The sequence below is a fragment of the Stomoxys calcitrans genome, chromosome 3 (genome assembly GCF_963082655.1).
Source record: "Stomoxys calcitrans chromosome 3, idStoCalc2.1, whole genome shotgun sequence".
Taxonomy (NCBI): domain Eukaryota; kingdom Metazoa; phylum Arthropoda; class Insecta; order Diptera; family Muscidae; genus Stomoxys; species Stomoxys calcitrans.
The window spans coordinates 37,167,249-37,192,603 of NC_081554.1; the positions used below are offsets into that span (position 1 = coordinate 37,167,249).

The window sequence follows — 25,355 nt, forward strand, 5'->3', positions numbered from 1 at the left end:
CAAGCATGGTTCAAATCGTCCCATAACCAGATATAGCTCCCATATGAACCGATCTCAGAATTTCACTTCTTGGGCCGCTAGAGGGCGCAATTATTAACCGATTTGGCTGAAATTGTTCATGAAGTGTTTGGGTTTGACCATCAACAATTGTGCCAAGTATGACCCAACTCGGTTCATTACCTGATGTATCTCTAACACAAACCGATCTCGTATCTTCACTTCTTAAGCCGCTAGAGGGCGCAATTACTATCCGATTTGAATGAAATTTTCCACGAAGTGTTTTGTTTTAACTTTCAACAACTGCACCAAGTATCGCTCAAATCGGTTCATAACCTGATGTAACTCCTATGTAAACCGATTTCTGGTCTTGAATTCTTGACCCGCTAGAGGGCGCAATTATAATCCGAGTTGCGTGAAATTTTGCACCAGGTACTTTAACTTTACTTCCAACAACTGTGCTAAGTATGGTCCAAATCAGTTCGTAACCTCATATATCTGTCATATAAACCGATCTCGTGATTTGACCCGCTAGAGGGCGCAATTATTATCCAATTTGGCTGAAATTTTGTACGAAGTGGTTTAGTTTAACCATCAGGAACTGTGCTAAGTATGGTCATAGCCTGATATAACTCCCATAAAAACCGATTTCGGATCTTGAATTATTGAGCCTCTAGAGGGCGCAATTATTATCCGATTTGTCTGAAATTTTGCACCAGGTACTTTATTTTTAATTCCAACAATTGTGCTAAGTATGGTCCAAATCGGTTAATAACCTCATTATCTGCCATATAAACCGATCTCGGATTTTGACTCCTTGAGCCGCTAGAGGGCGCAATTATTATCCGATTTGACTGAAATTTTGCATGAAGTGTTTTGTTCTAACTTCTAACAACTGTGCCAAGTATTATTTAAATCGGTTCACGGATCTTGATTACGGATCTTGACTTTTTGAGCCCCTAGAGGGGCAATTATTATGCGATTTGCCTGAGATTTGGCATGAAGTGTTTTGGTTTGGCCATCAACAACTGTGCCAAGTATGGTCTAAATCGGTTTACAACCTGTTATAGCTCCTTTATAAACCGATCTCCTGATTTTATTTCTTAGGCCACAATAGGGCACAATTCATATCCAATTTGGATGGAATTTAGCATAATGAATTCCACTTTGGTCTCCAACAGCCAAACTAAATATGGCCCAAATCGGTTCATAACTTGGTATAGCTCAAATAGCATAGCAATTCTCATCTATTGGGTTGCCCAAAAAGTAATTGTGGATTTTTTAAAAGAAAGTAAATGCATTTTTAATAAAACTTAGAATGAACTTTAATCAAATAAAGGGTGATTTTTTTGAGGTTAGGATTTTCATGCATTAGTATTTGACAGATCACGTGGGATTTCAGACATGGTGTCAAAGAGAAAGATGCTCAGTATGCTTTGACATTTCATCATGAATAGACTTACTAACGAGCAACGCTTGCAAATCATTGAATTTTATTACCAAAATCAGTGTTCGGTTCGAAATGTGTTCATTCACCGTAACGTTGCGTCCAACAGCATCTTTGAAAAAATACGGTCCAATGATTCCACCAGCGTACAAACCACACCAAACAGTGCATTTTTCGGGATGCATGGGCAGTTCTTGAACGGCTTCTGGTTGCTCTTCACTCCAAATGCGGCAATTTTGCTTATTTACGTAGCCATTCAACCAGAAATGAGCCTCATCGCTGAACAAAATTTGTCAAAATTTGAACACATTTCGAACCGAACACTGATTTTGGTAATAAAATTCAATGATTTGCAAGCGTTGCTCGTTAGTAAGTCTATTCATGATGAAATGTCAAAGCATACTGAGCATCTTTCTCTTTGACACCATGTCTGAAATCCCACGTGATCTGTCAAATACTAATGCATGAAAATCCTAACCTCAAAAAAATCACCCTTTATACTTTTTTTACACTTTTTTTCTAAAGCACGCTAAAAGTAACAGCTGATAACTGACAGAAGAAAGAATGCAATTACAGAGTCACAAGCTGTGAAAAAATTTGTCAACGCCGTCTATATGAAAAATCCGCAATTACTTTTTGGGCAACCCAATATTAACTCCCGATTGTACTTTTAGAGCCTCCAGAGAGCGCAATTCTTAATCGAGTTTGTACACCGACTACTCCTACCTCCTTCAACTTATGTGCCAAATATGATCCAAAACCGTTCATAACCTACTATAGCTCCCATCTAAACCACGCTGCCGAATTAAGTTCTTGAGCCGCTATAGGGCTTTATTCTTATCTGATTTGCCTTGAAATTGTATACAAAGTGACGGTTGGTTGAAAAGAGGGTGCAGATATTAATCCGCCTAATGTCACTTTGGACATACACCTAAGCCATTAATCGTCATGTTGTGCACTCTTAAAATTAAAAGAAAAACATCGAAAAAGAAAATTTGTGAGTTAGGTATTCCGTGCTACTTACAAAATCCTTAATTGTTTTCCATACCATTTCCCTAAGTTGTTTCATATCTGGTATTGTGTCCCCACCTAAGTACCGGTTTCCGTTAGCCGCGAAAGCCGGGCAATGACATAGGAAATACTCAAACGTCCCATTATCTTCCCCACATGCCCTACACATGCTATCACTTGCCGCACCGATTTTGAATAAGTGAGCTCGTAGTCCTATGTGTCCTGTTATAACCTTCTATACTGACCTCTTTCTTACTTCCTTACAGTAATAGCCCCGTCCTCTCGCGATCCGAATAACCCCATAGGATTTTCGTCGTCCTACCAACTGTTTCGCTGTTTCACAGTGTTACATGCCACCCACGCCCTTAACTCAGACTTCATTGACCCGAAAGGCTTCGCGTTAAACAAGTTTATTGACGGCAGTCCTCTGGCCTTCACCGCCAAATTGTCTGCCCTTTCATTCCCCTTGCTCCGTTATGATCCGGCACCCAAACAATGCGGATTGTGCCATCATCAGAGAATGGGTTAAGCTCCTTCTTACACTCCAAGACTTTTCGTGACCTTACCGTCCTAGTTGTTATTGCCCTTATGGCCATTTTACTGTCAGTAAAGATGTTCACACTCGACGTCCTCGCGTTAGCACCACACTAGCTAACGCATTCCGTTATCGCCCGGATCTCCACTAGCAGGACCGTATTATGGTCATACAGTCTAAAGCAGATCTCAGTCCTTGGGTTCTCAATGTGGTGGCCTACATTGAGAACCCAAGGCCCCTCCGTCTTCTAGCTTTGATCCATTTGTGCAACATGATCTTCCAGATGCCAATACTAGGGTTTCGACTATGCCGCTGGCAGCAGTGTCTGGCACTCGACCTCAAGTCTCGTCTCAGGTATCCGATCGGAACCCTTTTCCCTTCCTTCCAGGTTTCCTATCGTCGCCTCGATTATACCACGATGGTATGACATCTACAAAGGCTTCCACTATGGTCTCCAACATTCAAACCAGATATGATTCATAACCTGATATAACTCCAATGGCATGGCAATTTCTATCCATTATCCTTTGTTTGCCTATATAGAGATCTAGCCCAAAGACCTTAACAAATGCGACCCATGGTGGAGGGTATATAAAATTCGACTCGGCCGAACTTGCCGCGCTTTTGCTTGTTGTTCTTCATTATGTATATGGCACAATCTACGTAACGTAAAATAGATGAACCACCTTATACCTTCCGATTGGCCACCACAAATTCTAAAGGGCAGACAGTGGACAAGGTTTTTCACGTGCATTGTGTTATACTCATTTCTCACGCTTCTCTCAGGGAACGTGCTCCTTAAGGTAACCCCAAACTTAAAACCGTTTTACCTTCAAATTTTCTCTCAGTGTATTTCTACATCCAAGTCTACCTCTTTTACGAGCGTTATTTGTCATGTTACGTTACCTTGAAGCTGCTGTTTTTGTGGCCATGCTCTTGCTTCATGTGTAATGCGAATGCATGCATGCATGCATTCAGCCAAATCCATCCATCCCCAGAAGGCTAGCAAGTCGGTTGAATGTTGACCAGGTCTCAAGGGGCATTAAGTCGTTTGTCTCATTTAAGCACAAAAACAGACGCACGCAGACTCTGGCCGAGTAATGCCGAACAACAACAACAAAAAAAAAAACGCCAATAAAAAGCAAAACTTTATGAAGATGAGCATCATTAATACTCGCAACTTGCAACTTGTTGAAATGTTGCTCGGACACTTGTGTGGCTGTTGCGCTAAAAATTCGCAATGCCCTCATAAAATAATGTTTGGCAGGGCGCACGGACGGACGGACGGACAAATGAAAGGACTGCTGTGAGTGACCACAATGTTGAGCCAGCCAGTGGCAAATGGCAATGTTAAAAGTGGCAGCGACAGCCACAATAATTATGTTAAACTATACAAAGAGCCCATATTACATTAGGGCCATAAAGAATTGATTTCTTATGACGCCCAATTAGGGACAACATACAGATGTCCGGCGGTCCAAGTGTTTCATGGTTTTTATTGCCTTCAATTTGAGTTTTGCAAATATAAATTAAACTGGTTTCCGGACAGGCGAAAGGTGACTGGTAATTGATTAGCTGCAAAGGAAGTTCTTCACTCAAAACAAGAGATAATGAAAGGGGCTAAGTTAGTCGAAGACGTATCGTGGGTAACCAACACAGCAAAAAATTTACTCCAAATAACTCATGACGGCTACATCTATTTATGGACCTACCTGGAGGAGAGTCGGTGTGGTTCTAAGAGTACAGAAATTACAAGTCTGCGAAAATTAAGACATGAAGAAGCACCGAAAGTTCATTAGGTGGGTCTGGTTTGCGATAAGTGTGCTTCACAACCCAAATTTCAGGCAAGTTGGCTGAATGGCTGGGGAATGGTTTATAAGGGGGTTATATACGATAGTGTATAACCCCATGGTGTATATGGGCAAATTCTCTTTACTATGCTTTTTAAAGTGAAAAATCCGCCTTATGGGAGTCTATATGCGATAACAAACCGATTTGAACAATACTTAGCATGGCTAAATCAAAACAAGAGAACATGCGAAATTTTTAGGCCAAATTAGATAAGAATTCCATCATCTTGGAGCTCAAGTAGTCAAATCGTAAGGTCGATTTGTATGGGAGTTACATCAGGTTAGGTTAGGTTTAAACGGCAGTCTGCCATTAGACTCACTTAGACGTTTTCGTCGATTGTGATACCACAGGAACAGGAGAAGGAAGATGCCTTCTAGTTCCTACCGTTAAACCCTCCAGATCGCTTTAAAAAGCCCAACAATTTGCAAATGTTTACATCCGCTAAATAAGATAAGTTCCAAAAGAGATGAGAACCTAAAGTGGAACCCATTTTGACTGCCAGTGCGGGACCCATACACAGCAGATGTTCTGTAGACTCTTCTTCTTTTCCGTTTTTGCAAAAGTCGGTACTTGCAATCTTTAGTCAGATTTCCAATCCAACTGGCACACAGCGACAGCAAAGCGGTAGACCTCTTCAGGTTGAGGCCATAAAATTATGGAATGATCATAACCTCCACTTTGTGACCATACGTCATTCGCTGCTCTTCAGTACTGATCCTGTAGACTTTCTTTACATGTCGCTAGAGGCATACCCACAGACTCCAGTTCCACAGTAACAGAGTTCCTAGCCTCACAAGCTTGTCTGCTCTACAATTCTCTGAGATATATTTGTGGCCCGGTATCCAGAACAGGAGAATATTGAACTGTTCTGCGATCGCGTTGAGAGATTTGCGACAGTCTAAGGAGATTTTTGCATTCAGAAATACGTTCCCCAGAGATTTAATGGCTGCGTGGTTGTCTTAGCCATTCCACCACTTCTTCAATTACAAGGATCTCCGCTTGATACACAATACAGAGGACGGAATGCGTAAATCTAGCTGCTGGAAATTTTGTACAGATACTGACTATCGATGTAAGTCATTCCGGATTACAAATGGGCCATATCCGTTCGGAGTTGAATATAGCGCCCATATAAACCGATCTCCCGGTGTGACTTCTTGAGCCCTTACAAGCCGCAATTTTTGTCCGATTAACCTGAAATTAATGCATGTGGTGTTCCGTTATGACTTCCAACAGCTGTGCCAAGTACAGTCCGAATCGGTCTATAATCCGATATAGCACCGATCTCCCGATTCGATTTCTTTTACAAGCCGCAATTTTTGTTCGATTTAGCTGAAATTGTGCATGTAGTGTTTTGTTGTGACTTCCAACAACTTACCAAGAACGGTCCATATGTGTGTATAACCTGATATAGCTCCCATATAAACCGATCTTCCGATTTGACTTCTTGAGCCCCTGGAAGCTCCAATTTTTCTCCGTTTTTGCTGAAATTTTGCATGCAGTGTTCTGTTACGACTTCCATCAACTGTGCCATATACGGTACAAATCAGTCTATAAACTGCTATAGCTCTCATGTAAACCGGTCTCTCGATCATTCAGGTTCGGTTTCTAGAAGCTTTAATTTTTCCTCGTTTGACAGAAGTTTGGTATGTAGGGAAAAAAGATTGGATTTTTTATTCTACGTTCGGAAAGTGGAACAAATGTTCTGTAATGGCCACCTAAAGTAAATTAAGGCTGGTGGAGACAGCCCTTCAAGAAGTGGTACGAGAGGTCAAGGCGTCTCCCATACTGAAGAAGTAGGTTATAGAGGTTCTCCTGGATATAGAGAGGGCATTTAATAACAGGGTCGATGGTAACCGCCCTTGACCTCAGTCGGATCCACCCGAAGGATACTAAATACGGATTTGATACATAGTGTGGTGTGAAGGTAGCTGGCAAGGGGAACTTTTCAAGGAGGGATGTTCTCATCGATTCTCGGTGATCCGAAACAAATTCTTGGTGATAATCAAAGTTACCATGGGAAGGTCACTAAGGCGACTGTAGAGATGCGCTACGGAAAATGGGTTGAGGACTAACCCAAGGAAGACAGAGCTGGAGCTTTTCTTTCGGATATATGCTAAAAATGTAAATTTTGTCCATAAACATTTCAATAAGGAACAGGGGCAAACTTCTCACATATCAGTTAGTGAAGTCCGATTCAAGTTTAAGCTTAATGATAATAGGCCGTGCCGCAGTGCGACATCTCTTTGGAGAGGAGTACCTCACAAGTGTGGCCAGCATTAGAAGGGGAAAACCACCGCTGATATTTTTTTTCTGATGGCCCAGGCGTTTAGCGTCATAGGCGGACATGCTAACCTCGGCGCTACGGTGGCCTCCAACACTCGGATATATAAGATATCCAATTGTTTTAGATGGACGGGATCACTCTGAAGTTGTCAAAAGAGGTAAACTATCTAGGTCTAGTCCTCCATTCGAAACTATTCTGGAAAAAAAATAAGAAGGATATATGACGAAAGACCCTGTGCGCTTTCTACTGCTGCAATAGGTGATGGAGATAAGCCCAGAGATAGTTTGCTGGATGTACATGGGGATTGGGAGATCAGTGCTGGCGTACGGGTTCACGAGAATTTTTACAAGGAAGTCCCAAAAGGTTCAAAGACTGGTCCGAGTCGCAATCACATAAGCATTAAGCACCACATCGCAGACAGGTTTAGAGGCGATGCTGGACGTGAAACCTATTTAGGCGAAGGGCGGCGGCATGCTGATGGGATATACAGTTTCATTCTGGATACTAAAGATGTGGTGGGTAGACCGAGGAGGTTCTCTGACTATTTGCCACCAAGGCAGGATTCGCTTTTTCCAAAGAGAGGATTGGAAGACGAATGCTGTGCTCGGGGAGGAGAATGCTACCTCGGTTTTCACAGATGGCTCCAAGATAAAGCCAGGATCGGAAACTCTCGACATCAGTATGTTGCTGAGACTGCCGAAATATTGATCCAGTTTTCAGGTAGTGTTCTGTGCTTTTCCTGTAACCGAAAATTGAATCTTGAGTAAGAATTTACCACCCTCTAAAGTCTGCAAATCTCTGGATGTCATAGTGGGTGGGAAATATATTACCCGGAATCCAATTATATTGGATTGCCCAAAAAGTAATTGCGGATTTTTCATATAGTCGGCGTTGACAAATTTTTTTACAGCTTGTTACTCTGTAATTGCATTCTTTCTTCTGTCAGTTATCAGCTGTTACTTTTAGCTTGCTTTAGAAAAAAAGTGTAAAAAAAGTATATTTGATTGTTCATGCTAAGTTTTATTAAAAATGCATTTACTTTCTTTTCAAAAATCCGCAATTACTTTTTGGGCAACCCAATATATACGAACGGTTTGGGCGAATGACAATTCTCTCTGTAATACCATGTCTGGCAAATAAACTACAAACGGGTTTGAGTTCCTGGAAAGTCTAATACTTCTGACAAATATTCTTACATCAGGAATAAGAAGATGAATATTAGATGAACACACGTCACAAAAGTACCAATAGAACAGCCCCAGGCAACCCACATTACGACGATGTTCACGGGAGGAAAGAGATTAACGCCATCGCTCTCGTCTGTACTTGGGCCAGTAGCTACAAGATAGATTTTGAAGCTTTAGCCCATTATGTGATGTGTATTCTATTTTCGGCCTTATAAAAATGGCTAAAATCCTACGAATAAGGAAAAATCTTAAATTTTTTTCAGTGTATACCCAACAACATACAAATTTTAATACATCCATTGAAAAGACCATAAAATAAAATAGAACTTGTCAAATCACTAACAAACAAACAATCATTTTCTACATTCGATATATTATTCATAAACTAATTGAAGGGTAATTCGTTTTTATTACACTTGTCGCCAATGACCTTTCGAGTTATTTAAGCAAAAAAACCATGTGAGTTGATGAAATTTAGCATTTAGACTGCTCCATAAAATTATTTTTTATATCCTTTTTGGTTTTGTCAACATCAGCATTTCTTGTGTTCATTTATTCCATTTCTTTTTTGGAAATTTCAATCATAAGACAGTTTTATTTACAACCTAATGAAGGGTAAGTACTTTCCATTACATAGACATGGACCATTGACGGTCTTATTTGAAAAGGAGTTAAACTGGCATATGTATGTGCTTTAAGCAAATTGAAGTACAAAGGCAATGATGTCATTTCTGTTTGCTTTGGTCTGTAACATTTTCTTATTTGTACTCGTAGAATGACTAGTACGACAGTCAAATGTTTGACTTTGTATTGATTCATCAATTGATTCGAAAACTTATGACATAAACCAAAAAGATAATTACCCTCAAAGCAAGCAAATCGGATAGTAATCAACACAACCACAAAGAGGATGGCATAGGAGGAGGATTGATGAGGTAGGAAATTATTTAGAAAATTTTATTGACCGATTTATGAAACTTTTTCTAAAGACACAATTTTTATGAATTTTTTTCTAAAGTCAAAAAATTTGCCGGCATTTTTTCTAAAAAAAAAATGTCAACCAGGACGACACGGGATAATTGATGAACTTGAATTGTAGAGCTGCAACTTTAGCCTTCGACTTATGTGTAGAAATGGGCGATGGGTAACATGGATCTTTTGTGGCCTAAATATCCTATATCGAATGTCGGGCGGTCGGTCTATGTGGCAGCTATATCCAAATATGGTCCAGTCTGGACCATATTTCACAAGAACGGATAGGGGTCTTCCAGAACTCACTGTGCCAAATTTCACCGAAATCGCATAAAAAATGAGGAATTAATTGCCTCAACACTTTAAATCTGGAGATCGGTCTATATAGGGCCGATATAGAACTATAGTTCAATTTTAAGCGATCAGAAAGTCTGTTTAAGATACAAAGAATAAGAAATTATAAAAAAATATTTGCAAAATTTTTAAATACCCAAAAAAGGTATTTATTGGGTATTTACCCAAAAAGCAAGCAGCTCGCTTACTTCAACATAACCCATGCGGTTGGGGTGGTGGCCCGATAATCCACGCCCGGAAGGCTAATCAATTGCTCTGAAGAAACAAAGACTAGTGAAAATGGTCTACACTAATCTTGACGAACCATGCAAACGAACAAAATACCATGATTTGAGTATGCACCCGGAATTTTGGAACTCTTAACAGAGACGGGGCAGTATACGCACTGGCGAATGTACTAGAAAGGTACAGGATCTATTGTGATGATGTGGGTTGCCCAAAAAGTAATTGCGGATTTTTCATATAGTCGGCGTTGACAAATTTTTTCACAGCTTGTGACTCTGTAATTGCATTCTTTCTTCTGTCAGTTATCAACTGTTACTTTTAGCTTGCTTTAGAAAAAAGTGCAAAAAAAGTATATTTGATTAAAGTTCATTCTAAGTTTTATTAAAAATGCATTTACTTTCTTTTAAAAAATCCGCAATTACTTTTTGGGCAACCCAATATATAACCGCCATACAGGAAGTGCAATGGTTTCAATATTGCAAGATACCTTACAAATGTAGCCAGCATTAGTAAGGGGATAGCCACCGCTGAAAACTTTTTTGATGTTCACGCCGGGGTTTGAACCCAGGCATTCGGAGTAATAAGCGGTCATGATAACCTCTGCGCCACGGTGGCCTCCAGGCGAAGGAATGATATCGCGATAAAAGAAGAAGGGAGAAACGTGTATTCCGAAGAAGGCAGTAGAAGAAAATATATAGACGTGAGTGCGAGCGAATGGAATTGCTCAGGAGCCATAATGAAGTCCGAAAATCTACCAAAGAACATCAAACTGATGGCTTTGCTACAGGCACATCCTCCTGCAGAGAAAAAGAAGGAAATCTGATAACAGACACAAATGATGTGCTGAGAATATAGAATGAACACATTTCGTATCATCAGTATACCACAGAACCAATTCCTGATAATGGCATATAAAGGCTCACAGAATACAATACGATAATCAAAGCGGCAAAACGTGCCTCCTGGAAGCTTATGGAAGGTGCGTGAAGACTGCCCTGGACGAGTTTGTGCATAAAATAGAGGAATCCTTCGATACCAAGACGTACACATTGGCGGTATGCATTGATTTAGAGGGGTTTTTTACCAATGTACGGCCGACACATTGATCCAATCCTTAGACCCGTACCTTAGAGACTGGATAAACCATAAGCTAAGGAATAGGTGGATTAATTATGGGTACCATAACATACATATTAGGGAGAAAGTGGCACAGGGACGCCATAGGTGGATTTTATCGCCACTCCCTTGGGTGACCACCATAAATAACCTATTACGAATGCTGACTGAGGAGAGAATTGAAACCGTCTGCTATGCAGGCGATGTTAAAATACTTCTAAGGCTATGCAGAACGGCCGAAAGGGTGTTGCAGATTGCATACAACTGGGCTAGACTTAGGTGTCTCCATGTTAACCCAGAGAATACCGAAATCTCTGCCTGATCACAAAAAAGGCGAAGGTGGGCCAATTTGACGCACCACGTTTCCTCAATAGAACGATTTCGATATCTGACAAGGTCAAATATATAAGAGTGAGCTTGGACAGGAAAAAAGTGTCACATTCTGTAGCATATATATGGGGCCTAAATCCAAGTACAGTCTAATGGCCCTACTGAAGCTTGATTAGACCAAGATGCCTCAGTAAATATGTGGACTGAGATGGAGAAAAAGTTCAGGAGCGTGATAAGACCTAAACTTAGATAAAGCTCAGTAGTTTAGTGGACTGCGATGGAGAAAAAGTAATACGACAGGTTAAAAAAAACATGCTTCTTGACATAGGCGGGGCGGTGAAGACCCCGCCCACTAAGGCACTGGATACTATTCTACATATCCGACCCAAAGACATACAGATTAAGTGTGAGGCAGCCACTGCGGCTTTGAGACTTAAGAGGATAAAAGAAAGCCACTCCATAGAGGCGGCGATAGGATACCTAGAAGAAGTCTCTGGTATGACACCTGAGACAGCACTTGAGGTCGAGTGCGAAGAACTAGTGCCAGCGGCACAGTATGGAATTGACGGAATTCTGGCATTGCCATCTGCAAGTTCATGCTACGCAGATGAATCAAGGCCAGAGGACAGAATGGGGCTAGGGGTCTACATTGAGAAGCCAGAGACTGAGATCTGTTTCCGACTGCCTGACTATAAAACGTTCCTGCAGGCGAAGATCCGGGCAATCAAGGAAAGCGAGGACGTTGAACGTGAACATATTTATGATCAATAAACTGGCCATCAGGGCAATAACAACCAGGACGGTAGGGTTACCAAAAATCTTGGAGTATAAGGAGAATAACGCCTTCTCTGAGGATGACATGGTCCGCAATGCTTGAATGCCGAGCCAAGTAATGGCGAATGAAAAAACAGCCGATTTGTAAGTGAAGGCCAGAGAACTGCCATCCATAGACTTGGTTAACCCGAAGCATTTCGGGTCGACGCAATCCATATTAGGGGTATGGGCGACGAAAGTCTTTAACTCGCTGTGCAATAGTGAAACGGTCGGTAGGACGACGACGGGGATATTACTGAAAGGAAGTTAGAAAGAGATCAATATAACTTTCGGTATCATGCCGGGATACATAGGAGTATGAGCTCGGCTATTCAAAATTGGTGCGTCAAGTGATACCATGTGAAGGGCATGTGGGGAAGATGATGAGACACTGGAGCGTTTCCTATGTCATTGCCCGGTTTTCTCGGCTACCAAACACCAGCACTTAGGTGGCAGACACAATATCAACATGAACCGACTTAGAGGCGTGGTTTGGAAAACCATTAGGGATTATGTTATTAGAACACAATTTCTGACTTAGAGTATCTTTTTCGAGGCTACATTTTAGGTGCATGTCCATAGTGGCGTGGGTGGATTAATATCCTCACTCTCTTTTCAACCTAACCTATCCTTTTGCTGAATATGTCCATAATTGGCATCATCTCTTTGAAAATCCTACATTTTGCATACATACGCATGGAATGGAATCGAATAAAACTTGTAAAAAATATGCCATCAGAGAACGGATAGAGACAATCCTTTGAAATTGGAAATGGTAAGAGCTAAAATTTCATGTGCAAATTTTCAAAGCCCTACCTTTTTCTGAAAACCAAAATTAAAATTGAAAAAATTCTAAGAAAAAAAAAAACGAATGAAGATGTCTTAATGAGGATATCTTATTGTATTGGGTTGCCCAAAAAGTAATTGCGGATTTTTCATATAGTCGGCGTTGACAAATTTTTTCTCAGCTTGTGACTCTGTAATTGCATTCTTTCTTCTGTCAGTTATCAGCTGCTACTTTTAGCTTGCTTTAGAAAAAAAGTGTAAAAAAGTATATTTGATGAAAGTTCATTCTAAGTTTTATTAAAAATGCATTTACTTTCTTATAAAAAATCCGCAATTACTTTTTGGGCAACCCAATATTTCGCAGATAACGGTGTCTTTAAAATACCAAAAATAAAGTCTACTCAAATTTTTTTAACCAAACTTCAAAAATAACCATTTTGAGCAAATATGATTTAAAAACGATAAGCTGATTTATCGTATGTTCATGCATAATGTAGCAAAGTCATTGTAAATTTTGTTACAAATCCAAATCATGCTTCACAATTACAATCGAACGCCAAATCCCTTCGTAAATCACAAAATACAAAGCCTAACTCGGTCAAAATTTCAAAAAATAGAAAATTAAAAGTCGAGTATTCGCGAAACCAGTGCAGTTATTTTGAAACTCTAGAGGACTTTTTTAGGGATTTTTGAGCACCATCCAGCATAAAACGGATCACAAATCAAGATTTGACAGCCCGAACAATTTTTGAAATGGCGAGGTGATCAAATTTAGGGCCCTACCAGTCGCCCATGATCTCAGCTCCAAGAAGAAGGTGGATTTTACGTTCGGCTAGTGGAACAAATTTTCTGCTATGACCATGGAAAGTTAGAGAAAAGTTAATTTCAATAAAACATTCTGAAGACAAAATTTTCATAAATTTGCTTTTAACACAACAATTTTATGAAGTTTTCTATAAAGACAAAACTTTAATGAAATTTACTCTGAAGACAAATTCTCCAAAGAGAAAACTTTGTATGCAATTTTCTGTAAATGCATTTTCATGCCTAGAATTTTCCCAAAATTGTTCAACTTATCTCATGTGTACCCCTTACAATATCGACATAAGAGTTAGAAGATGTCGAACTAATTGCCCATGTTAAAATATTATAAAGAAGCACTGCTTCTTGTTCTCATTGTTGTTCTTTGTCATTTAATAAGAACTTTTGCGAGATAAGAAATATTTCTTCATCTTTAGCTCTACTACAGCACAAATAGAAGCTTGGAAGGCAGACAAGCCGCCAGACCACCATCATATTTTGTGAATGTGTTTGTCTGTTGCTGCTGTTGCTGTGACTGTGGCTGATATTGATATCAAAATTCATATCAAAATAAAATCAGACCCACCACAGACAGACAAACAGATAGACAGGGAGGGCAATATGAAATTGTCATTAAATCATCATTTTGTCTATGAAAATTCCATTTGTGATTTGAAATTAAGTACAAGAAATTGATAGGCTTCTGTATTTGCTACTACTACTACTACTACGACTACTTAACAAGAAGCAACCTCAATGAGGGCAACTGACGCTGCTGATTTTGATCAATGCTGTCGCCATCGAGACATCACTACGGGAGTAATTGTTTTCTTGGTAGCAATGATTGTAAGGCTCCTTCTGTCAATTTATAGTTTAATGCTGATATCAGCATTTAGGGTATGGCAAATACAGAAAAACAACCTAATTTTGGAAATTTCTTTGGTAAGACATTGTCTTAGTAAATATTATCGAAAATCTCAACATGTAGGTTCCTAATGAAGATATGGCATAATCTTTATAAAAAAAACCAATGTGATGGTGGAAACAAAATATTCATGGAAAATTCATTCGTTTTAATAAAACAATGTTGGAATTGATACAAAATAAATTTAGTTGAAGGGCATAATTTTATTCTATTGGGTTGCTCAAAAAGTAATTGCGGATTTTTCACATAGTCGGCGTTGACAAATTTTTTCACAGCTTGTGACTCTGTAATTGCATTCTTTCTTCTGTCAGTTATCAGCTGTTACTTTTAGCTTGCTTTAGAAAAAAAGTGTAAAAAATGTATATTTGATTAAAGTTCATTCTAAGTTTTATTAAAAATGCATTTACTTTTTAAAAAATCCGCAATTACTTTTTGGGCAACCCAATAAATGCCAAACTTCTGTTAAATCTTCAACGAACCGGACAAGGATAATAATAGAATGACCGGTTAATATGGGAGGAGGCCACCGTAGCGCAGAGGTTAGCATGTTCGCCTATGACGCTGAACGCCTGGATTCGAATCCTGGCGAGACCATCAGAAAAAAATTTCAGCGGTGGTTTTCCCCTCCTAATGCTGGCAACATTTGTGAAGTACAATGCCATGTTAAACTTGTCTGCAAAGAGGTGTCGCACTGCGGCACGCCGTTCGGACTCGGCTATAAAAAAGAGACCCCTTATCATTGAGCTTAAACTTGAATCGGACTGCATTAATTGTCATGTGAGAAGTTTGCCCCTGTTCCTTAGTGGAATGTTCAAGGGCAAAATTTAGCATTTTTGGTTTATATGGGAGCTGTTTCAGGTTAAAGACTGATTTAGACCGTACTTGGCACAGTTGTTGGAAGTCGTAACAGAATATCGCATGCAAAATGTCAGCCAAATTAGACAAAAATTGTAGCTTGTAAGGGCTTAAGAAGTCAAATTGGGAGATCGGTTTATATGGGAGCTATATCAGATTATAGATCGATTTAGACCGTACTTAGAACAGTTGTTGAAAGTCATAACAGAACACCACATGCAAAATTTCAGCTAAATCGGACAAAAATTGCGTCTTCCAGGGGCTCAAGAAGTCAAATCGGGAAATCGGTTTATATGGGAGCTATGTCCAAATGTGAAACGATATGGCCCATTTGCAGTCCCCAACGACCTACGTCAATAGTTGTAGTTTCGACAGACGGACGGACATGGCTAGATCGACTGAAAGTGTCGAGACGATCAAAACTATTGGGTTGCCCAAAAAGTAATTGCGGATTTTTTAAAAGAAAGTAAATGCATTTTTAATAAAACTTAGAATAAACTTTAATCAAATATACTTTTTTTACACTTTTTTTCTAAAGCAAGCTAAAAGTAACAGCTGATAACTGACAGAAGAAAGAATGCAATTACAGAGTCACAAGCTGTGAAAAAATTTGTCAACGCCGAATATATGAAAAATCCGCAATTACATTATGCGCAACCCAATATATATACTCAATGGGGTCTTAGATCAATATTTCGAGGTGTTACAAACAGAATGGCTAGATTAGTATACCCCCATACTATGGGAATAGATTCCAAATTTTTATATAAGCTTCGTATTCTACTCTCAAAAACTTTTCGTTTGAATCCTACATTGTCCTAATCGGTCTATATGTGCGTTTGGGTTGGCCTTTGGGATGGGGACGCCCCATCCTGATACTTGCCCCAAAGTTTTATATAAGTTTCAATACCATTAATTTGATATCCACATTGCCCCAATCGGAAAACAAGAAATTGTAAGGCGAATTTTGCGAGTGGGGCGGGCTCCCTGACATCTCAGTTCGAATTGTTATATCAATTTCATATTCTACTTTTAAATACCTTTCATTTGATACCCATATTGTCCCAATCGGTATACATGTCCGTTTGGTCGGATTTTTGGGTAGGGCGTCCCCCACCGGTCTTCGACCCCAAAGTTGTATACCAATTTTGTGTTTTTGGAATACCAAAAGGTGACATACAAAATTTCATTTAAAGCGATGCACCTACCCCCGAGATCTGGCGCTATTGAAAATTGTGATTAGGAAGAGGGGTGCTCGCGGATATCACAAATTGAAGTACCTTATTTTCACCGGTGAGCTAAACTCTGTCATCTGTGAAAATTTCATGAAAATCGGGTTAGCCGTTTTTGAATCTATTCGGAATAAACAAACAAACAAGACGCAATATTTTAATTTTTATATGATAGACAAGCTGTAGGCGGCCGATTTTCTACGGTAATTTTTGGGATGGTTTTGGTCTAGGGCGGCTCTCTAGGTACTTGGACCCTAGTTTTAGTATCATATTTCCATTCTTTCTACCTCTCATTTAAGTCCCATATTGTACCGATTGGTTCACTTTTCTTGTTAGGCGCTACTTTTGAGCCTGGGGCGGGCCCCTAGGTACTTGGACACAATTTTGAATATCACATATATAATCTACTCCTAAATACGTATCCTTTGCGCCCAATATTATTCGGATCGGTCTATGTTTGATTTTGGGCGTTACTTTCGGGGCGATCTTGGGCCTGGGACGGGCCCCTAGCTACTTGGACTCAATTTTTAACATCATATTTGTATTCCACTGCCAAATGCCTTTCATTTCAGTCTCATATTGTACAGATGGGTTCACTTTTGATGTTGGGCGCTACTTCTGGGGCGCTTTTGGGCTTGGGCGGCCTCCTGGGTACTTCGACCCAATTTTTAATATCATATTTGTATTCTGCTCCTGAATACCTTTCATTTGGGTCCCATATTGTACTAATCGATCTACTTTTATTTTTGTGTGGTACTTTTAAGGTAAAGGGGAGAATCCATATTGTTCCGATCGGTCCACTTTTGCTGTTGGGTGCTATTTTTGGGCGCGTCTCCCTAGGTAATTGGACCCAATGTTGAATATCACATCTATAATCTACTCCTAAATACGTATCATTTGCGCCAAATATTGTCCGGTTCGGTCTACGTTTGATTTTGGGCGTTACTTTCGGGGCGATCTTAGGCCTGGGTCGATCTAGCCATGTCTGTCTGCTGAAAAGCATGCTAACTTTTGAAGGAAGAAAGCTAAGCGCATGAAATTTTGAACAAATACTTCCTAATACTGTAAGTCGGTTGGTCCATAACCTGATATGGCTTCCATATAAACCGATCTGGGGTCTTGACTTCTTGAGCTTCTAGAGGGCGCAATTCCTATCCGATATGGCTGAAATTTTGTACGACGTGTTTCGCTATGACTTTCAACAACTGCGCTAAGTATGGTTCAAATCGGTACATAACCTGATATAGCTGCCATATAAACCAATCTGGAACCTCGACTTCTTGAGCCACTAGAGGCGCAATTCTTATCCGATTTGGCTGAAATTTTACATTACGTGTTTTGCCATGGTTTCCACAACAGTGCCAAATATGGTTCAAATAAGTCTATAACCTGATATAGCTGCCATATAAACCGATCTGGGATCTTGGCTTCTAGAGCCTCTAGAGGGCGCAATTACTACCCGATTAGGCTGAAATTTCGTATCATGGTTTTGGGGCTTGAGACGGCTTTCTATGTACTTGGACCCATTCATTTGAGTCCCATATTGTGCCAATCGGTCCACTTTTGATTTTGGGTAATACTTTCGGGTCGATCTTAATTCTGTGGCGGCTCCTTAGGTACTTTGACTCAATTTTTGGCACCATATTCGAAATCTACTCCAGAATACTTTTCTTTTGAGTCCCATATTGTTCTGATCGGTCCACTTTGATTTCCGGGTGGTACTTTTAGGGTAAGGGGAAGGGTCCGCCCCCTTCCGATATCAAAAAATTATAAAGCTTTTTTCTTCCTTCGTGACCATATTCGGAACCTACTCCTGAATACCTTTCATTTGAATCCCATATTGTCAAGATCGTCTTATAAGTATATTTTAGGGGGTTTTAGGGTGGGGCGGACTCGCAGTTACTTGGAACCAATATTTGATATTAAATTCCTTGTCTACTCCTGCATATTTTTCATTTGAGTCCCATAATGTCCCGATCAGTCCATTTTTACCTTTGGGTAGTACTTTTGGAGTAAGGGAGAGCGTCCGCCTCCATTCCGATATCAAAAATTACATAGCCTATTATTCATTCCAGACCACTCTCCACAATCTGTAAAAATGGCAATCAAATCGGTTAAGCCGTTTTTGAGCCTATAAGGAACAAAAAAACTTACATATCCACAAATAAACTAACAAAGAAACACAAATTCATGTTTATACCCAGCACCATAGGATAGAGGGAATGCTAATCTAGTCATTCCGTTTGTAACACCTCAAAACATTGATCTAAGACCCTATAAAGTTCATATATTCTGGATAGTCTCGACATTCTGAGTCGGTCTAGCCATGTCCGTCCGTCTGTCGAAATCACGATAGCGGTCGAACGTGTAAAGCTAGACGCTTGAAATTTTGCACAGATACTTCTAATTGATGTAGGTCGTTGTGGATTTTAAATGGGCCATATTGATTCCGGTTTGCATATAGCCCCCATATAAACCGATCTCCCGATTTGACTTCTTGAGCCACTAGAAGCCTAAATTTTCATCCGATTTTTATAAAATTTGGCACAAAGACTTGAGTTATGACAACATCTATGCCAAGTATGATCCGAATCGATCTATAAACAGATATAGCCTTCATATAAACCTATCCCCAGATTTGACTTCTTGAGCCTAAATTTTCATCCGATTTGGCTAATATTTGGAAAAAAGACTTGAGTTACGACTTCCAACATCCATGTCATGTATGACCCCAATCGGTCTATAAACAAATATAGGCACCATATAACATAAACTGATTCCCGGATTTGACTTCTTGAGCATTCTTGAAGCTTCAAATTTCATCCGATTTGGCTTAAGTCTATAAACAGATGTAGCCCCCATAAAAACCGATCACCCGGTTTGACTTCTTCAGCTCTTAGAAGTCTCAATTTTCATCCGATTTGGTTGAAATTTGGAATAGAGACTTCAGTTTATAAACTGATATAGCCCCCTATAAACCAATCCCACGATTTGAATTTTTTAGCCCTTAGAACCCTTAATTTTCATCCGGTTATGCTGAAATTTGGACCATAGAATTGAGTTATGACTTTCAACATAAATGTTAAGTATGATCCAAATCGGTCTATAAACAGATATAGCCCCCATCCAAACCGATTATCCGATTTTGCGGAAATTTGGACCATATACTTGAGTTATGACTTTCAACATTCGTGTCAAGTATGATCCGAATCGGTCTTTAAACAGATATAGCCCCCATATAAACAGATCCCCGGATTTGACTTCTTGAGCCCCCAAAAGCCTCAATTTTCACCCGATTTAGATGAAATTCGGAACAAAGATTTGAGTTATGATTTCCAAGTTACATAACAATATGACCCGAATCGGTTTATAAACAAATAGAGCCGCCATATAAACCGATCCCCGGATTTGACTTCTTGTCCCCTTTGTAGTCTCAATTTTCATCCGATTTGACTGAAATTTGGAACAAAGGTTGAGTTATGATTTACAAGATATGTGCCAAGATTTATCCGAATCGGTATGATGACTTCTTGAGACCAAAATAATTCAAATAGAAATACAAAGATAAGTAAATATCGGCAAAACCTAATTTTTATAGAAAATTTCTTCGAATTTAAAAGAGGAAATTTAGAAAATTTCGTCATTTGATTTCAATTTCCACCAGATTTATTTCCAATGAATATCCTTCAAAATTAAAACTTCATAAAATTTTATCCTATAAATTTTACGTAGATTTTCCCCGGTTAATTTGTTCGTAGTTAATCCAATAACTGCATGTAAAACACATTCTACAAACTCATCCTCCCCTCTGCTTGGCGTTTATCCCTACACCCAAATCAGACACAAAACTTTCCCCTAGTCAATAAGTACTTAACTTCATCATACATTTAAAATTCCCTCCTCAGGATGGGGAGAATGAAGGTCCAAATGATAGCAATGGCTTTTAAAAGAAATAAAAAATCAATTCTGGATAAAATGAAAAGGGGAAAAAGCGAAAACAAAAAATTACTGGCTTATCTGAATGTCAGCCTTACAGTCTCGTTTTCCATTATGATACAGAGATATGAATGGAAGCTTGGCCGTGCCACTAACGTCATCAACACCATCAACATCATCTCTGCAGCAGAAACATCACAGGAGACAAGACTTAAACTAAAATGCAAGCAACACAAATGGACAAAAGGTAATCGAATGTCGTCAAATGCAATGGATTGCTGTTCTACTCTCCCCCGGATGATATTCACCCATATAATGTAGACTCTCATTCTTTTACGACATATCTTTTTGGTTATCACTCGAGCAGCGTTGACCGTGACTACTCCTCTACACTACAGCCATCCTTAAATTAACCATGGAGCATTGCACAACGAAAGGTGAAAAAAAATACTTGACTCAGCGCTCAACTTCCAAGTTGAGAGAACTTAAATCACAGCAATTGAAATTGCACTGTGAATTAGGGAGCCAGGAAAATCCACAATATAAAATTTCGAAGAAATTTCGAAAATCTTGACGAAATAAAATTTTCTGTAAAATAAAATTTCAACGAAATCTTCCTCTATCGTCTTCTTATATATTAAAATCAATTTGTGTTTATTTGTTTGTTTGTATGTATGTCCCGTATAGACTCAAAAATGGCTAGACTGATTTCCTTGAAATTTTCGCAGATGGAGCAGAATGGTCCCTTGGTGAAAATGTGGTGCGTAATTTTTTGATATTTGAAGGGAGGCGGACCCGAATATGGCATCAGAAATTTTGTTGAAGTACCCAGGGGGTCGCCCAAACCCCAAAGACATATTGGATGTTCATGTCAATAAAAAATAAAGTTAAGTAATGGAAATTGCATAGTTTAGGAGATACAGCCATTTTAAGTTTGCTTTGTGAAATTTTGATTTTTATTGGATTTTTGATGGAGTCCCTCTATGACGCATAGTTTAGGAGATACAGCCATTTTAAGTTTTCTAAGTGAAATTTCGATTTTGAATGAATTTTTGATGGCGTCACGAATTAAGGCCCATTTTCCTCTACGACACATAGTTTAGGAGATACAGCCATTTTAAGTTTCCAAGTGAAATTTGGATTTTTAATGGATTTTTGATGAAGTAATAGTAATTGCCTCCACCCCCCAAACTTGATTTTTTTTACCGACGAGTGCAATATGGGTCTGAAATAAAATGTATTTGGGAGAGGAGACCGAATTTGATATCCAAATTCGTGGTGAAATTTCTGAGGAGCTGTCCCAGCCACAAAACACCCAAAACAGATTTGAGCCCATGGTCTTCACATAAGACCATGGGCTCAAATAAAAAGAATTAGTGAGTGACACGAGGCGTAGCAGGGCGCGCCCGGTTCAGCTAGTACGAGTGTAAAAATTAAAGTGTTCCGCTTTGTTTGTTTGTTAATGCTTGTTGCTTATATATTCAAAAACGATAAATTTTCACGAAATTTTGACTGATGGTAGAGTTTGGTGCCTCAGTGAAAATAGGATAATTCATTTCGGATACCCAAGGGGGGTATCCCTTATACCAATTTTCAAACACGCCAGATGGGTGTATTGAAAATTTTCAGAGATGTGTGCAATGATTAAAGGAAAATTTTGTATAAAAATTGGTATAAAAAATGGGGGAACGCCCCACCACAAAACCCTACCAAACGGATGGTTTTACCAATTAGGACAATATGGATATCAAATGAAAGGTATTTAAGAGTAGAGTAGCAACTTAATGTAAAAATTTTACCCCGAGGGTCAAGGGGCGCCCACCCCCAAAAATCTCCTCAAAAATGGCATTCTTAGCTATTGAAACCATATGGGTATCAAATGAAAGGTAATTGGAAGTAGAATACAAATCTGATATAAAATTTTAGCTTCAGTCATTTGGAGGCCACGACTAGACAATATTGGTATCAATGGAAAGGTATTTGAAAGTAAAGTACAACTCTGACGTAAACAATTAAGTGCAAGGGTTTCTTGGGGATTTCTTCCCCCTTCCACCAAAACCCCCAAAATGGACATGAAAAGCAATTTCTTTGGGAGAAGACTACGGGGATAATATTGGACTTAAATGAAATGACTTTGACAATAGAGTATGAATCTGATAATAATATTATGGACCAAGCCCTTCAACAGGATGTGTACATTGTGGCAATAAGGGACTCAAGGAAAAGTTTATGAAAAGTGTCTGAGAGACCGACCCTCCAAAAGTACTTTTGGACTACCAAAAATACATGATGGTGCGCGGAAAAGATGGAAAGACTAGATAAGAATACACCATCCTATGGTTGTGGGTATAAAAATACAAATGTTACGCTGTGTTTGTTCCCTATAGACTGAACACGGCTGAACCTAGTTTCATGACATTTTCACAGATAGGAGAGTTTGACCACCCCCATAGATATAGGGTACCCCATTTTTTGATAGCTGAGCGGACTCTCCCCTTTGCTCGAATTTTCAAAAACGCAGGATCTCGGAAAAGATTGCACCGATTTAAGCGACATTTGTTTTTTTTCGCTTATGGTAACCCAAAAACACTAACTTGGTACAAACTTTGGGGTAAAGCCCAACCCCAAAAACCACCCAAACGGACATGTTTTTCGATAGGGACAATACAAGTATCAAAAGAAAGATATTTGGAAGTAGTTATGAACCTTTTATAAAAATTTCGGGTCAAGTTCTAGCGGATCCGCCCTACCCCTAAAACCACACCCAAATAGCAATGTAGGCCAATCAGGACAATATGAATTCAAACGAAAGTTATTTAAGAGTAGAATACGAAACTAATATAAAAATTGGGGGGTAGTTCAAGGGGTCCGCCCCAATACAAAAACCACTCCCAAATGGACATGTGGACCGATCGGGACCATATGGGATTCAAACGAAAGGTATTTGAGTTTGAAGCACACCAGCCCAAATAGTTTTCTATAAAAAAAAAATTTGACGAAATTTTCTATAAAAATAAATTTTCAACGAAATTTTCTAAAACAATAAAATTGCAAACAAGTAAAATGGCGTTAAGTTCGGCCGGGCCGAACTTTGGATACCCACCATCTCGGGTATATATGTAAACCAACTTTCATCAAATCCGGTGAAAATTGCATACCTTATGTCCCATAGCAGTTATAACAAAATATGTTCCGATTTGGACCGAATACTAATAAGTACAAGTCATTGTTCATTTGTGTATAACAAAATATTGGTCTTTTAAGCAGCTATATCTAAAAACAAACCGATCTGAACCATATACAACATGGATGTCGAAAAGCTTAACATAAGTCGCTGCGTCAAATTTCAGTGAAATCGGATTATAAATGCGCCTTTTATGGGCCCAAAACCTTAAATCGAGAGATCGATCTAAATGGCAACTATATCCAAATCTTGATCGATCTCGAGCCAAATGGCAGAAATATTTCGAGGGGCTTAACTTAACTCACTGTCCCAAATTTCAGCGACATCGGAAAATAAATGCGACTGTTATGGGCCCAAAACATTAAGTCGAGAGATTGGTCTATATGGCAGCTATATCCAAATCTGGACCGATTTGAGCCAAATTGAAGAAGGATGTCGAAGGGCTCAACTTAACTCACTGTCCCAAATTTCGGCGACATCGGAAAATAAATGCACCTTTTGTGGGCCCAAAACCTAAAATCAAGGGATCGGTCTATATGGCAGCTATATCCAAATCTGATCCGATCTAGGCCAAATTAAAGAAGGATGTCAAAGGGCCTAAGACAACACACTGTCCCAAATTTCAGCGAAATCGGATAATAAATGTGGTTTTATGGGCCTAAGACCCTAAATCGGAGGATCGTTGTATATGGCAGCTATAACCAAGTCTGGGCCGATCTGTGCCATATTGCAAAAGTATGTTAAGGGGCTTACCTTAACTCACTGTCCCAAATTTCGGCGACATCGGGAAATAAATGCGCCTTTTATGGGCCTAAAATCCTAAATCGGCGGATCGGTATATATAACAGCTATATCCAAATCTGGACCGATCTGGGCTAAATTGACGAAGGATGTCGAAGAGCCTAACACAACTCCCTGTCGAAAATTTCAGCAAAATCAGATAATAAATGCAGTTTTTATGGGCCTAAGACCCTAAATCGAAGGATCGGTCTATATGGCTACATCCAAATCTGGACCGATCTGGGCCAAATTGACGAAGGACGTCGAAGGGCCTAACACAACTCACTGTCTCAAATTTCAGCAAAATCCGATAATAAATGTGTGTTTTATTGGTCTAAGACCCTAAATTGGCGGATCGGTCTCTATGGGGGCTATATCAAGATATAGTCCGATATAGCTCATCTTCGAACTTAACCTGCTTATGGACAAAAAAAAAAGAATCTGTTCAAAGTTTCAGCTCAATATCTCTATTTTTGAAGACTGTAGCGTGATTTCAACAGACAGAAGGACAGACGGACGGACATGTCTATACTTTATAGGGTCGGAAATGGATATTTCGATGTGTTGCAAACGGAATGACAAAATGAATATACCCCCATCCTTCGGTGGTGGGTATAAAAATGCCGACAAAATTTTCTATAACAATAAATTTTTAAAAAAATTTTGACTAAATTTTATATAAAAAAAATTCTAAACAAATTAAATTTCAACTAAAAGTTAACGAAGTTAAC

The 25,355-nt window shown here is 39.3% G+C and overlaps 1 protein-coding gene across 4 annotated transcripts in view; it reads right to left on the bottom strand.

The window, feature by feature from the left end:
• LOC106082288 (zinc finger protein ush) overlaps positions 1–25,355 on the bottom strand; it is a 570,300-nt gene that overhangs the window by 369,361 nt on the left and 175,584 nt on the right. The window lies entirely within an intron of this gene.